General features: G+C 38.3%; 1 protein-coding gene across 9 annotated transcripts in view; it reads right to left on the bottom strand.

The window, feature by feature from the left end:
- The window catches only part of NCOA6 (nuclear receptor coactivator 6), a 96,384-nt gene that overhangs the window by 66,955 nt on the left and 14,911 nt on the right, over window positions 1-14,518 (bottom strand). The window contains exons 2-3 of one of the 9 annotated variants that reach the window (XM_059893023.1): window positions 13,663-13,741; window positions 11,504-11,581 (exon numbers count right to left, since the gene is read on the bottom strand). The exons of 6 other annotated variants lie outside the window; for them this stretch is intronic. The gene's annotated coding sequence lies outside the window, so the exon portion shown is untranslated. The remainder of the gene's footprint in view (window positions 1-11,503; window positions 11,582-13,662; window positions 13,742-14,518) is intronic. 2 more of the 9 variants (XM_015474275.3, XM_025001198.2) reach the window with 2 other exon arrangements.

Here is a 14,518-nt window from a genome sequence, read left to right on the forward strand (position 1 = left end):
ATCAGAATAAAATCAACAAATGGCAGTAAGTATATACCATCAATTACTTTAAACCTGAATGGCTAAATGCTCCAATCAAAAGACACAGAGTAGCTAAATAGATACAAAAACAAGACCCAGATACACAATGCCTTCAAGAGACTCATCAGATCTAAAACAAAACACAGACTGAACATGTGGGTATGAAATAAGGTATTACATGAAAATAAAAAGGAAGCTGGGTAGCAATACTTGTATCAAACAAAATAAACTTTAAAACAAAGACTAACCAAAAGTATTTTAAACCTTGACTATTTGATTTCAATGTTATCACATTTCTCTGAGAAATTGCAACTCATTTGGTACAGATATTTAAAACTCTTCCTTCTTCCACTAGTGGCTATTCTCCACTCTTCTCTCATCTTCCTTCTTTCAAAAAGTTAACAGTAAGCTGGGAGCTAAAATGGAGGCTACCAAACAAGGCCTGGTTCATCTCTATCATCACCTCCATCCTAATTTTTCACTGATATACTTAAGGACACACTGAGACTCAAAGTTATTAACAGCACTGGCAACTAGGGCTGCTGCTCAAACAACTGCTGGAGTCAAAAACGACTTTTCTGCCAAAGAGCAGGCACAAATGGGAGCCAGGAGGATAGCAACAGATTTCTAACTTCCTCCAACTACCTGTTCCTAAACAGCTTTCTCCAGAGGCAGCAATGGCAATGCTGTTACATTACCCTTTTGTAAGAGATTCACTTAAAACGGTCAGTGCTATCAGTACTATATACCCACAACCTTCCTCCTGTACTTCAGATTTTGTAACATACAAAGTAGTACATACACCCTGAGATTTGAAGGCAAATGCAGGAAGGGCTGAGATAGCAAAAGCCCTGGGAGCATTACATACTGGAAATCATTTTTTTGTAGCCTAGACTTCAAATTATAAACAATAACAAAAAATCATCTTTTTCAAAGTAAAATTACCAGGCCAAAGGAAGGCATTTCCTCTACTCAATCCAGCAGGAAACACATAAATGACTGCTGGACACTCAAAAGTATTCAGAAACAATGTGAATCAATCAGTCCTTTAACACCTTAAAAGAGAATTCCTACGGCTACCAAATAGCCAAAGAAGCAACAAGTCTACCCTATCTGGCACACACTAGACCTGTATACCCCTCTCCTTACTCAAGGAAGAAAAATTGAGGAGAGAGATAGAAAAACTTTCTGCAACATAAAAGAAAAGAAACTCTGCCTCTGTAATCCAGAAATGAAAATATAAGGCAGCAATCAGTTAAATTTTAGAAATCAATTACATTGCTCTTAACAAACTTGATAAAGCACATTGAAATAAGAGCTCAAAGTTCACAGGCAGAAATGAAAGGAGCTAGTTGAGATGCAGAAATAAATACGACAAGGGGAAAAGAAAGGTAAAAATTACAAATACACCAAAGCAGAATTCAAATCTTTACTAGAAAAGTAAAGAGCAAAATACTTTGTTAGAAACACAGGGACAACAAATTCAAAAATTTCTTTCAGAATGGAGTAGGGAAGGACAAATAATGCAAAGTATGAGAGAGGATTGATGAAAAGAGAAATAAACTTCAACTAATTTGCTATCCTGGAAACAAACGGACAGAAATAATAATCAAAGATTTTTTAAAAAAGAAATGTAAACTTTACTGGGTCAAAGAATGTTCTGCATCTCCAGCTCAAAAGAGCTCACAAAAGACCAGCAAAATTACTAAAAAGAGAGTGACTGGATTTGTTCTACTGAAACTTTCAGTTTTAAGGATAAAGAAAATGCCCCACAATCAACCAATAAGGAAAAAAGAAGTCATATACAGAAGACCAAAACTTGCTCTGGCCAGATTTTCGCTTTGCAAGACTGGAAGATAATGGCAATATATTAAAGAATTAAGAATGGAAAAAACAAGAAGACCTAATAATTCTGCTCCCTTCCCCACTAAGTTGTCATTCAGTGTGAAATGATACTTTCAGATGTATACCATTCATGTACTTTTTATAAAAAAGTACTAAAAAGTACATTGTCTGAATATAATTAACCAAAAACAAAGACCTTAAGAATAGGAAGGAAAAATTCAATCAGTTAAACATAAGACTGTGCTGTGCTGTGCTTAGTTGCTCAGTTGTGTCCGACTCTTTGTGACCCCATGGACCACAGCCCACCAGGCTCCTCTGTCCATTGGGATTCTCCAGGTAAGAATGCTGGAGTGGGTTGCCATGCCCTCCTCAAACATAAACATAAGACTAAGTCTAAACAGTTATTATAAATATCAGTTCAGTTCAGTCACTCAGTCGTATCCGACTCTTTGCGATCCCATGGACTGTAGCACCCCAGGCCTCCCTGTCCATCACCAACTCCTGGAGTTTACTCAAACTCATGTCCATTGAGTCGGTGATGCCATCCAACCACCTCATCCTCTGTCATCCCCTTCTTCTCCTGCCTTCAATCTTTCCCAGCATCAGGGTCTTTTCCAATGAGTCAGCTCTTTGCACCAGGTGGCCAAAGTATTGAAGTTTCAGCCTCAGCATCAGTCCTTCCAATGAATACCCAGGACCGATCTCCTTTAGGATGGACTGGTTGGATCTCCTTGCAGTCCAAGGGACTCTCAAGAGTCTTCTCCTCCACCAGCACAGTTCAAAGGCATCAATTCTCTGGTGCTCAGCTTTCTTTACAGTCCAACTCTCACGTCCATACATGACTACTGGAAAAACCATAGCTTTGACTAGACAGACCTTTGTTGGCAAAGTAATGTCTCTGCTTTTGAATACAGTGTCTAGGTTGGTCATAACTTTTCTTCCAAGGAGTAAGCATCATTTAATTTCATGGCTGCAGTCACCATCTGCAGTGATTTTGGAGCCCCCCAAAACAAAGTCAGCCACTGTTTCCACTGTTGCCCCATCTATTTGCCATGAAGTGATGGGACCAGATGCCATGATCTTAGTTTTCTGAATGTTGAGCTTTAAGCCAACTTTTTCACTCTACTCTTTCACTGTCATCAAGAGGCTCTTTAGTTCTTCTTTGCTTTCTGCCATAAGGGTGGTGTTATCTGCATATCTGAGGTTATTGATATTTCTTCCTGCAATCTTGATTCCAGCTTGTGCTTCATCCAGTCTGGCATTTCTCATGATGTATTCTGCATATAAATTAAATAAGCAAGGTGACACATACAGCCTTGACATACTCCTTTCCCGATCTGGAACCAGTTTGTTGTTCCATGTCCAGTTCTAACTCTTGCTTCTTGACCTGCATATAGATTTCTCAGGAAGCAGGTCAGGTGGTCTGGTATTCTCATCTCTTGAAGAATTTTCCAGAGTTTGTTGTGATCCACATAGTCAAAGGCTTTGGCGTAGTCAATAAAACAGAAATAGATGTTTTTCTGGAACTCTCTTGCTTTTTCAATGATCCAGCAGATGTTGGCAATTTGATCTCTGGTTCCTCTGCCTTTTCTAAATCCAGCTTGGACATCTGGAAGTTCACAGTTTGTGTACTGTTGAAGCCTGGCTTGGAGAATTTTGAGCAATTTACTTTGCTAGCGTGTGAGATGAATGCAACTGTGTGGTAGTTTGAACACTCTTTGGCATTGCCTTTCTTTGGGATTGGAATGAAAACTGACCTTTTCCAGTCCTGTGGCCACTGCTGAGTTTTCCAAATTTGCTGGCATGCTGAGTGCAGCACTTTCACAGCATCATCTTTTAGGATTTGAGACAGCTCAACTGGAATTCCATCACCTCCACTAGCTTTGTTCATAGTGATACTTCCTAAGGCCCACTTGACTTCCCACTCCTGGATATCTGGCTCTAGGTGAATGATCACATCATTGTGATTATCTGGGTCGTGAAGATCTTTTTTATATAGTTCTTCTGTGTATTCTTGCCACCTCTTAATATCTTCTGCTTCTGTTAGGTCCATACCTTTTCTGTCCTTTATTGTGCTACTATAAATATGATTAATACCAATGCTATTTTTGAAAAATTATTATTCAAAATGAAGATAAGGTACAAAATAAAAATTACTATCAGTCACCATGATCTTTATTTGAGTAATATGAAGAATTTTGTTAATATGCTCTGTCATTAATTTAATGGGTTACCTGCCCCTCCCCATTAAAGGATAAAGAGTTTTAGGCTAGGTCAAGGAACACTAGTCTAACCAAGATACCTCATACAATAAGAACCATACAATAAGTGGTCTTTTGTGACTGGCTTCTTTCACTTAGTTTTATTTCTCCAAGATGCTGTACCAAGTAACAGTACTTCATTATTTTAAATTACCAAATAATTTCCCTTTGTATGGGCTTCCAGGGCTTCCCTGGTAGCTCAGCTGGTAAAGAACCCGCCTGCCATGTGGGAGACCTGGGTTTGATCCCGGGTTGCGAAGATCGCCTGGAAAAGGGCACAGCTAACCCACTCCAGTATTCTGGCCTGAAGAATTCCATGGACACAGGAGCCTGGCAGGCTACAGTCCCTGGAGTCTCAAAGAGTCGGATACAACTGAGCGACTTTCACTTTCACAGGCTTCCCAGGAGGCGCAAGTGTAAAGAACCCACCTGCCAGTGCAGGTAGACATGAGATGCAGGTTTGATCCCTGGGCTGGGAATATCCCCTGAAGGAGGGCATGGCAATCCACTCTGGTATTCCTGCCTGGAGAATCCCATGGATAAAAGAGCCTGGCAGGCTGCATTCCACAGGGTTGCAGAGTCAGATACGACTGAAGCGACTCGGCACGCACACACATATCCCTTTGTATGTAAACACCATATTCATTCATTCATTCACTCATCAGTTGATAGACATTTGGATTGTGTCCACCATTCTCTATTATGACTAATGTTGCTATGAATACTGGGGTGTACAAAATTTTGGTGTGGATATACGTTTTTATTTCTCTTGAGTATATGTACACTGAGGAGGAAAACTGTTGGGTCATACGTTATCTATATTTAGCCTTTCGAGTCAGACTTTTTTCTGAAGGAGTTACATCCTTTTGCATTCCCATCAGCAGTATACAGGAGTTCCAATTTCTCCACATCTTCACCAATATTTGTTATCTTTCTCATTATAACCATCCTAGTGGGTGTGCAACTGTATCTCACTGTGGTTTTGACTTGCATTTCCTTGATAGCTAATGGTGTTCAGCAAATTTTTGTGTTTATTGACTACTAGAATAATTTCTTTGGGGAAATATCTATTAAAATTCTTTGCCAATTTTAAAATTAGAATGCTTGTCTTTATTACTGAATTACAAGAGTTCTTGATAAATTTTAGATATAAATTCCTTTTTAGATATGATTTACAAATATTGTCTTACATTTTGTGGGTTGCTATAAGTGACTTTTTTTATTTGGTTCTCTTCTGATTGTTCATTATTGGATGTTGTATCATACGTCTTTACAGGAGATGATTTTGTTTTGTAATTTGGGACAAATTGAGTATCTGGAAAAAGTTTTATTAAATTCTTACTTCAGGACTTCCCTGGTGGTCCAGTGGTTAAGACTCTGAGCTTCCACTGAAGGAGGCATGGGTTCAATCCCTGGTTGGAGAACTAAGATCCTGCATGCCTCACAACAGGGCCAAAAAAAAGCAAAAGTTAAATATAAAAAATAAAACTACAATCACATATTGGTTATATATTCATACACAGTGTATTTATCAGGTCATGGACTGAAGAGCTAAAGCAAAATATATAATATTATATAATACATAATATTATGTATTATACAAATCATCATATAATTTCATTATTATTTTTAAAATTTTGCAGGACAAAGTACACAAGAGTAAAAAGGCAAAATATAAACTGGGAATTATATTTGTAAATGACAAAAGGTTAATAAATTTAACATTAAAAAATAAGGAAATATTAACATCCCCCTCTAAAATTGGCCCTCCAAATAGAAAATTTATAAAATTAGAAATAAAAATCAATAAATATATGAAAAGTTTGTTCATTTCATAAGTAATCCAAAAAAACCAAAATGAAATATGCCCTTCTTCCAACATAAACATTTTTAATGAAGTACTCAACTGCAGCAACAGTTAATATACGACAGATTAACATTCATATTTTGCTCATAAATGTTCAATTTTCCTTAACATAATTATAATCCTCAAATCTAGGAATCTAACAATAAATAATTAAAGATGTGGTTAAAGATTCATATTCAAAGATGTTTATCAAAATACTGATAGTGAAAAACTGGAACCTAGCTCAAGGCTAAACAACAAAAGTGGTGAATCAATTTAAATGTATTCAAATATTGCTTCTCCATTAAAAGTCATGTTTTCAAAAATACTTAACATCATGGGAAATGTTCACATTTTAAAGATAAGAAGTATATAAAACTGATTCATTATTTTTATTTTCTTAATGTTTGTACACACGTTGGGGAAAAGACAAAGGAAACTCAATAATAAGACAAACAACCCAATAAAAAATCTGCAAAAGATTTGAACAGATACATTACCATAAGAACATGAAAACATGTTCCGCATCATTGGTCATCAGGAGAAGGCAAATTAAAGCTACATCTACTATAATGGCTAAAATTAAAAAGAATAATAATATCAAATGTTGACAAAGACGTAGAGCAACTGGAACTCTCATGTTGGTGGGAATGTAAAAAAGAAATAAATTATTTGGCAGTTTAAAGTTATATAAAGTGTCTTACGATAAGACCCAGCAATCACTCTCCTAGGTATTTACCCAAAATAAATGAAAACATGTCTACACAGAGACATGCCTATGAAAATGAATAGAACTTTATTTACAACTGCCTCAAATGAAAATAAACTGGAAACAAATCAAAGGTCTATCAGTTAGTAAGTGGATAAACTGAAGTATATTCCTATAGTAGACTACTGACAAAAAGGATCGACTACTGAAAGGATTTTCAAGTAGAGCAGGAAGGGGATTTTGTCCTCTATTGGACATTTGGCAAAGTCTAGACACATTTCTGATTGTTACCACTGGAGAGGGGAGTGCTAATGGCTTCTAGTGGATAGCAGTAAGGGATGCTACCGAATAACCCACATACATGGGACAATCTCCAAGACAAAGAATTATCCTGTTAAAAATGTCCACAGTGCCAAGGCTGAAGAATTCTGAACCACTGATACATGCAACAACATGAATGAATATCAAAAACTTCGTGGTGATCAAAAGAATATTTCTATGACATTCTAGTAGGCAAAACCAACCTACAGCAATAGGCATCAGATGGGTACTTGTCTGGGATTGGGGTGGGGACTGATTACACAACGATGAGGTACCTTTGGAGTGAAAATGTTCTACATCTTTATTGTGGGGATATATACATCTATCAAAACTCAAACTGTGCATCTTACTATATATAAATAATACATGTAAGATTAGTAAAAATAAATTGCCAAAGCTGGGTGAAAGGTACATGGGGGTTCAGGATATCATTCTACTTTTGTATCTGTCTCAAGTTCCATGACAAAATGTTAAAAAAAAAAAATGTATATAAACACTAAATGATACAGGGAGAAGCCTTAATTGAATCTTAAAACATACACACACACCACCCACTCAAGATTAAAATCTCACTGTGAGAATGATCTTTGTATTATGTCTCCATTCTTGAAGGGGAGAGAAACTAATATTAAAGACAGAAGGAAGAAAGAGATATAGTTTGATACAAGGAAAGTGAAGAAAATTTTACAAACTACTCCTCACTACCACTACTCCCTTTAATAACCCTTTGAGTCCCAGCCTGGCACTAAGCCATGTCTTCTGTGGTAGACAGACTTTTAAGATGGCCACCAATTGTCCCAGCCTCCTGGTACTTATGCCCTGGTATAATCACCCCTGCCACTCTTCCTCCTCCTGAATGTGGGCTAGCCTAGTGACTTACTTATAGCCAAATATATATAGTAAAGGTGATGGGATGGCATTTCTCTGATCAGGTTACAAAAGAATGAGACTTCCATCTCCCTAGGAGACTCTACTTTCTTCTCAGCTTGCCACATTGGAGGGGCTACAAGGTAAGGAACTGACAACTGTCTCCAGCCAATCATATCAGATCAGATCAGTTGCTCAGTCATGTCTGACTCTTTGCGACCCCATGAATCGCAGCACGCCAGGCCTCCCTGTCCATCACCAACTCCCAGAGTTCACTCAGACTCACATCTATCGAGTCAGTGATGCCATCCAGCCATCTCATCCTCTGTCATCCCCTTCTCCTCTTGCCCCCAATCCCTCCCAGCATCAGAGTCTTTTCCAATGAGTCAACTCTTCGCATGAGGTGGCCAAAGTACTGGAGTTTCAGCTTTAGCATCATTCCTTCCAAAGAAATCCCAGGGCTGATCTCTTTCAGAATGGACTGGTTGGATCTCCTTGCAGTCCAAGGGACTCTCAAGAGTCTTCTCCAACACCACACTTCAAAAGCATCAATTCTTCGGCGCTCAGCCTTCTTCACAGTCCAACTCTCACATCCATACATGACCACAGGAAAAACCATAGCCGTGACTAGACAAACCTTTGTTGGCAAAGTAATGTCTCTGCTTCTGAATATGCTATCTAGGTTGGTCATAACTTTCCTTCCAAGGAGTAAGCGTCTTTTAATTTCATGGCTGCAGTCACCATCTGCAGTGATTTTGGAGCCCAGAAAAATAAAGTCTGACACTGTTTCCACTGTTTCCCCATCTATCTCCCATGAAGTGATGGACCGGATGCCATGATCTTCGTTTTCTGAATGTTGAGCTTTAAGCCAACTTTTTCACTCTCCACTTTCACCTTCATCAAGAGGCTTTTGAGTTCCTCTTCACTTTCTGCCATAAGGGTGGTGTCATCTGCATATCTGAGGTTATTGATATTTCTCCCGGCAATCTTGATTCCAGCTTGTGTTTCTTCCAGTCCAGCGTTTCTCATGATGTACTCTGCATATAAGTTAAATAAACAGGGTGACAATATACAGCCTTGACGTACTCCTTTTCCTATTTGGAACCAGTCTGTTGTTCCATGTCCAGTTCTAACTGTTGCTTCCTGACCTGCATACAAATTTCTCAGGAGGCAGATCAGGTGGTCTGGTATTCCCATCTCTTTCAGAATTTTCCACAGTTGATTGTGATCCACACAGTCAAAGGCTTTGGCATAGTCAATAAAGCAGAAATAGATGTTTTTCTGGAACTCTCTTGCTTTTTCCATGATCCAGCAGATGTTGGCAATTTGATCTCTGGTTCCTCTGCCTTTTCTAAAACCAGCTTGAACATCAGGAAGTTCATGGTTCACATATTGCTGAAGCCTGGCTTGGAGAATTTTGAGCATTACTTTACTAGCGTGTGAGATGAGGGCAATTGTGTGGTAGTTTGAGCATTCTTTGGCATAGCCTTTCTTTGGGATTGGAATGAAAACTGACCTTTTCCAGTCCTGTGGCCACTGCTGAGTTTTCCAAATTTGCTGGCATATTGAGTGCAGCACTTTCACAGCATCATCTTTCAGGATCTGGAACAGCTCAACTGGAATTCCATCACCTCTATTAGCTTTGTCCAGCCAATAGCCAGTGAGAAACCAAGGCCTTAAAAATCCAATATCCCTTGACAAAGTAAATTCTGCCAACAACCAAGAAAGCTTAGAGGAAATCCTTCTTCAGTCAATCACTGAGATGACTCCATTCCTGGCTGACACCCTGACTGCTGCCTGCAAGACCCTGATACAGAAGGCCCACCTAAACTGTGTCCAAACTCCTGACTTCTGGAAACTGTGCCCTAATAAATACATGTTTCAAGCGGCTAAATTTGTGGTAATTTGTTATGCAACAATAGATAACTAATGCACCCTCCTTAGAAATTCTGCTGAACATTCACGTCTTTTTAAACTGTTTGGCAGGGACTTCCCTGGTAATACAGTGGCTAAGACTGTGCTCCCAGTGCAGATCCCTGCTGGGAACTCTTGATCCCTGGTCAGAGAACTAGATCCTACATGCCACAGCTAAGAGTTCCTAAGCTGCAACTAAAGATCCCATGTGCTACAACTAAGACCCAGCACAGCAAAAGAAATAAATATTTTAAAATAAATAAATAAACTGTCTGGCAGTTTCTTAACAAGTGAGATATACCAGTTTTGTTGTTGTTTAGTTGCTCAGTTGTGTCCGACTCTTTTGCAACCCCATGGACTGCAGCCCACCAGGCTCCTCTGTCCGTGAAATTTCCCAGGCAAGAATACTGAAGTGGGTTACCACTTCCTTCTCTGGGGGATCTTCCTGACCCAGGGATCAAAATGGCATCTCCTACATTAACAGGCAGATTCTTTACCACTGACTGAGCCACCAGAGAAGCCCAAGATATACCATACAACTTGCTTAAGGTCCTACTACCAAGTGACAGAGCTGTGACTAGAGCCCAGTCAGTCAGTCATAGAGGCTGGACTCTTCACTACCACCACCACCACCCCACTCTACTCTGTATCTCAGACCACTTGTGTACTAGGTAAAAGCATACTCAGTTCACTAAAGAAGGATAGGTTCATTCACCCATTTAACAAATATTTAGGCATACATGCCAGTTATTGTTTGAAATGTTAATGATATAATGGGGAAGAAAATATATACATGGTACCTGCTTTTATGAAGCTTACATTCTGGTAAGAATTTAGGTTTAAAGAACAGGATTCTAAAATAAAAATATTTATCCTTTATTCATATATTTATCCAAATATTTACACAAAAAAGTCACAAGTTGCATAGTGGCCAGATCTGCTTTAACTAGCTAGAACAGTGGTTCCTAAACTTGTCGGCACTTCAGAACCCTGTTGGGATCTTTTCAAAATTCCTAGGCCATATCCCCAGGCCATTAAATCACAACCTGGGGTTAGAGGTGGTGGTTGGGAGGCGGAACAAAGACATCAGTACTTTGCAAAGTTCTACTGGAGATTCCAGTGTAAAGACAAGTTTGGAAAATCACTAAGCTTGAGTTTTTATCTGTCTAAATAACGATAAAGTTCATTCATGGTGACACAGAGTGAGGTAAAAGAAAGAAAAACAGAAAAGAAAAAAACCTGTATATACTTGCCCTTCCCTGAATGACAGATTTGCAAGGTAAAGGTAGCTGTGATTGTTTTCCCCAGTGTTATGAATTCTAAGAATATTAGAAACAGAGCCAAATAATTATTTTCCTTCTTGGATTTTTCCATGCCTCCATTCTCCACCAGAATCACAGACAAATGAGATACTCACTTTTTCATCTTTTCCTGGTATTTTCCAGAAGCCAACAAAGAGTCTGCCATATAATATATAATCAACATAACTGATAAAGACATGACAATTGCTTTTCTAGTAAGCAGATCTTATTTAACTGAGTCACTTTGGGTCCAATCCACATGCCAAATGCAGCTTGCTAAAGTAAATACCCTGCGGACATTGAGATCAAAATGGCTTCTTTTTTAAAAAAGCTACTTCTTAATTCAATCCTTCGTTTAGGTTGAAAACAAATATTTTATAACTCAAACTTGGATTTGTATACTACAGAATCAACAGACCTGTTTAAGAACTCTCTGACCACTCTCAGAAAAGATAGTTAGAGGCTGAGTAGGAGCCCTCTCCATTCCATCCAGGACCTAGACAGAAAGGAAAAAGGGCAAAGAGGAAGAAGAGAAACATCAGAAAGACAAGACTTAATATAATCAAAATAAACCTATTCAAAGCAAATTTTTGTGACTGGACAAATTCCTTCTCTCTACCCCGTTTCTGCTAATTTCAGTCTAGAAAGAGTTGTAAAAAACATGAGATTACCTATAGCCACAAGTCCAGTGATTTCTTTTAAAGGAAAGCTTATTATGATCACCAAGGAAGCTTTTTCGAAATACAACAGCAATGGGTATACCAGTATGTTCATTTTATAATTCACTATCGTTACGACCTGTACACTTTGTATTGTGTTATACTTTCAGTGACAAATATTAAAAAAAAAAAAAAACAATAACAAAGAAAAACCAGATATATTTGTTCTGGGCAGAAGCCCTGAAGGATTCTAATTAAGAAGGTAGCAGATACAGTCTCACAGAGGTTACAACATTTGCCCTAGGTCACATATGTAGTTAGCTACTGACTTAGTCCTTCAAGTCATTTTCCTACTCGTTCTGTTGTAAAACTGTCAATAAGCTAATAATATTCAACTTTTAAATTTAACATTTACTTTCCTACTTATTCTCTGAAAAAAAATTATTACAAATGACAACTGCAAAAAACAAACAAGTAAACAAATGGAAAACACAGATGTCCTGGGTTCACAACTGTGAAACACAGGGTAACAGAATGAAAAAAGAGCTAGGTTGAGCATGGCAGGATGAGTGTGCTCCAAGTTCTAGTTGTGACCTTCCCATAAAGTTCTGCGAATTGGGGCAGGGTGCAAGCTCTCTGTGCCTGTGTGTGCTCAATCACATCTGAATCCTTGTGACCCCATGGCCAGGCTCCTCTGTCTATGGAAATTCCCACGCAAGAATACTGGAGTGGGTTGCCATTTCCTCTTCCAGGGGATCTTCCTGACCCAGGGAGAGAACCCGTGGTCTCCTGCACCTCCTGCACTGGCAAGTGGATTCTTTACCACTGTGCCACCTGGGAAGCCCTATGATTCCTAAATTATAAAGTGAGAGGATGGATCACTAAGCTAGAACTACAGAGGATTACAGGTTCCTTCTAGGTTTAAAAAAACTCAAGGAGTATTTATACCCCTGGAGTAGGAAATGGCAACCCACTCCAGTATTCTAACATGGAAAATACTATGGACAGAGAATCTGGCAGGTTATAGTCCACGGGATCGCAGAATCAGACATGACCAAACATGCACACACAACAACAAACACATGGTTTCACTTTAACAAATAATCTCGCTACTCAAATGTTTTAAGTAGCTTTGTAAAATAAGAATCCTAGAATTCCTAGGTCATCTGCCTCATGAAAGTGAAGTCGCTCAGGCGCGTCCAGCTCTGTGAGACCCCATGGACTGTAGACTACCAGGCTCCTCTGTCCACAGGATTTTCCAGGCAAGAGTACTGGGGTGGATGCCACTTCCTTCTCCAAACACAAGTATATTCTTCAGCTTGTGTAAAATACAAATCTCCTAGGTTTGTTGTCTAGATGCAAATAATATAGACAATATCCTCACTACTTTACCACCACCATCACCATTAGACTTTTTTTGCATGAGTTAAACTTTACGTTCTGAAATCATTTCAGACTTAAAGAACACAAGACAGTTTTTTAAATGGAAAATATATGTGTAAAGAAGTCCCTCGTAATTTTTTTTTCATAATTTCTATCTATTATAATTTGAATACTTTCAACGGATGCATTTGTTCAACCTTCCTTTACCAATCACCTACTATGTACCAGGCTCTCTGCTAAATAGATTCCTGCTCCTGAAGTTACTATATAAGAAACAAAAAAATTGTGGAATGGATAATTTAAATAAGATTTTCATGAATGCCTACGTCTGGATATTACACCTCTACCGCTTTAAAAGTTAAGTTGGCCTTTAAACCACATAGCCTTCAATGTTTCAAGATAAGGCATTTTTAAAATTGTATTAATACACAGTTAAATATAAACTGTCAAAGACAATTTGCCATGGCACAACTAGTGTAAGATCCAATTCTATCCTCCTTACATCATTTCATAAGATTCTTATAAAAACTCTTACATGTTTCCTGTTCCTCAGTCCAGGGCTCCCAAGGGAAAACTTACGTAAACCTCCAGTCAAATCACAGAAACGCAGTGCCCTGAAAAAATGAACAAAACTCCTGCTGAGGAGACTGGCGTTTCACTACCGTAAACTTCCTGGTTTGCTCTTTGTAGGCATAATAGACGACTGAAGAGATTAGGGAATATTAACATTAAATCTAAATTTCAATCCTGACATTTTATTAATAGTATAAGAAACAAAAGATAAATTTGTGAAATACAATCTTTACCTCCAAGTCTTTTCATTTTCTTATATTTCGTATTCATAAAAGAACAGATGCAACATATGTGTAATTATGAAGCCTCATAATAAAATAAATATTTGTGGGAAAAATATGTGAAATACAAAATCTGAAATCCCTAAACTAACACAGATACATACAGTTGACCCTTGAACAGCTCAGGAGTTAGGTGCTCTGGTCCCAGGAGCATTCAAAAATCTGAGTATAAGTTTACAGTCAGCCCTCCATATTTGTGGTTTTACATTCATGGATTCTACCAACTATGGATGTGTAGCACTGCAGTAGGTATTTACTGAACAAAATCTGCATATAAGTGGATTGGCACAGTCAGACCATGTTGTTCAAAGGTCAACTGTAGTTAATAATTTTAATTGAGCATAATCAGCAGAGTAAGTCAGAGGCTCAACGAGAGTTTTCCCATCTTGTTAGATACCATGGTAAGAGGAAAAAGTAAAATTTAGAAAAAAACTACACTATACATCATGTTCTAATAGTGAACCACTACATTCTTTCATTCAGAATAAAGCTTCAGTCAGAAAACTGTGCAAGAGGATTTCCCTGGTGGTCCAGTGG

Source organism: Bos taurus, chromosome 13, assembly GCF_002263795.3.
Source record: "Bos taurus isolate L1 Dominette 01449 registration number 42190680 breed Hereford chromosome 13, ARS-UCD2.0, whole genome shotgun sequence".
NCBI classification, from domain to species: domain Eukaryota; kingdom Metazoa; phylum Chordata; class Mammalia; order Artiodactyla; family Bovidae; genus Bos; species Bos taurus.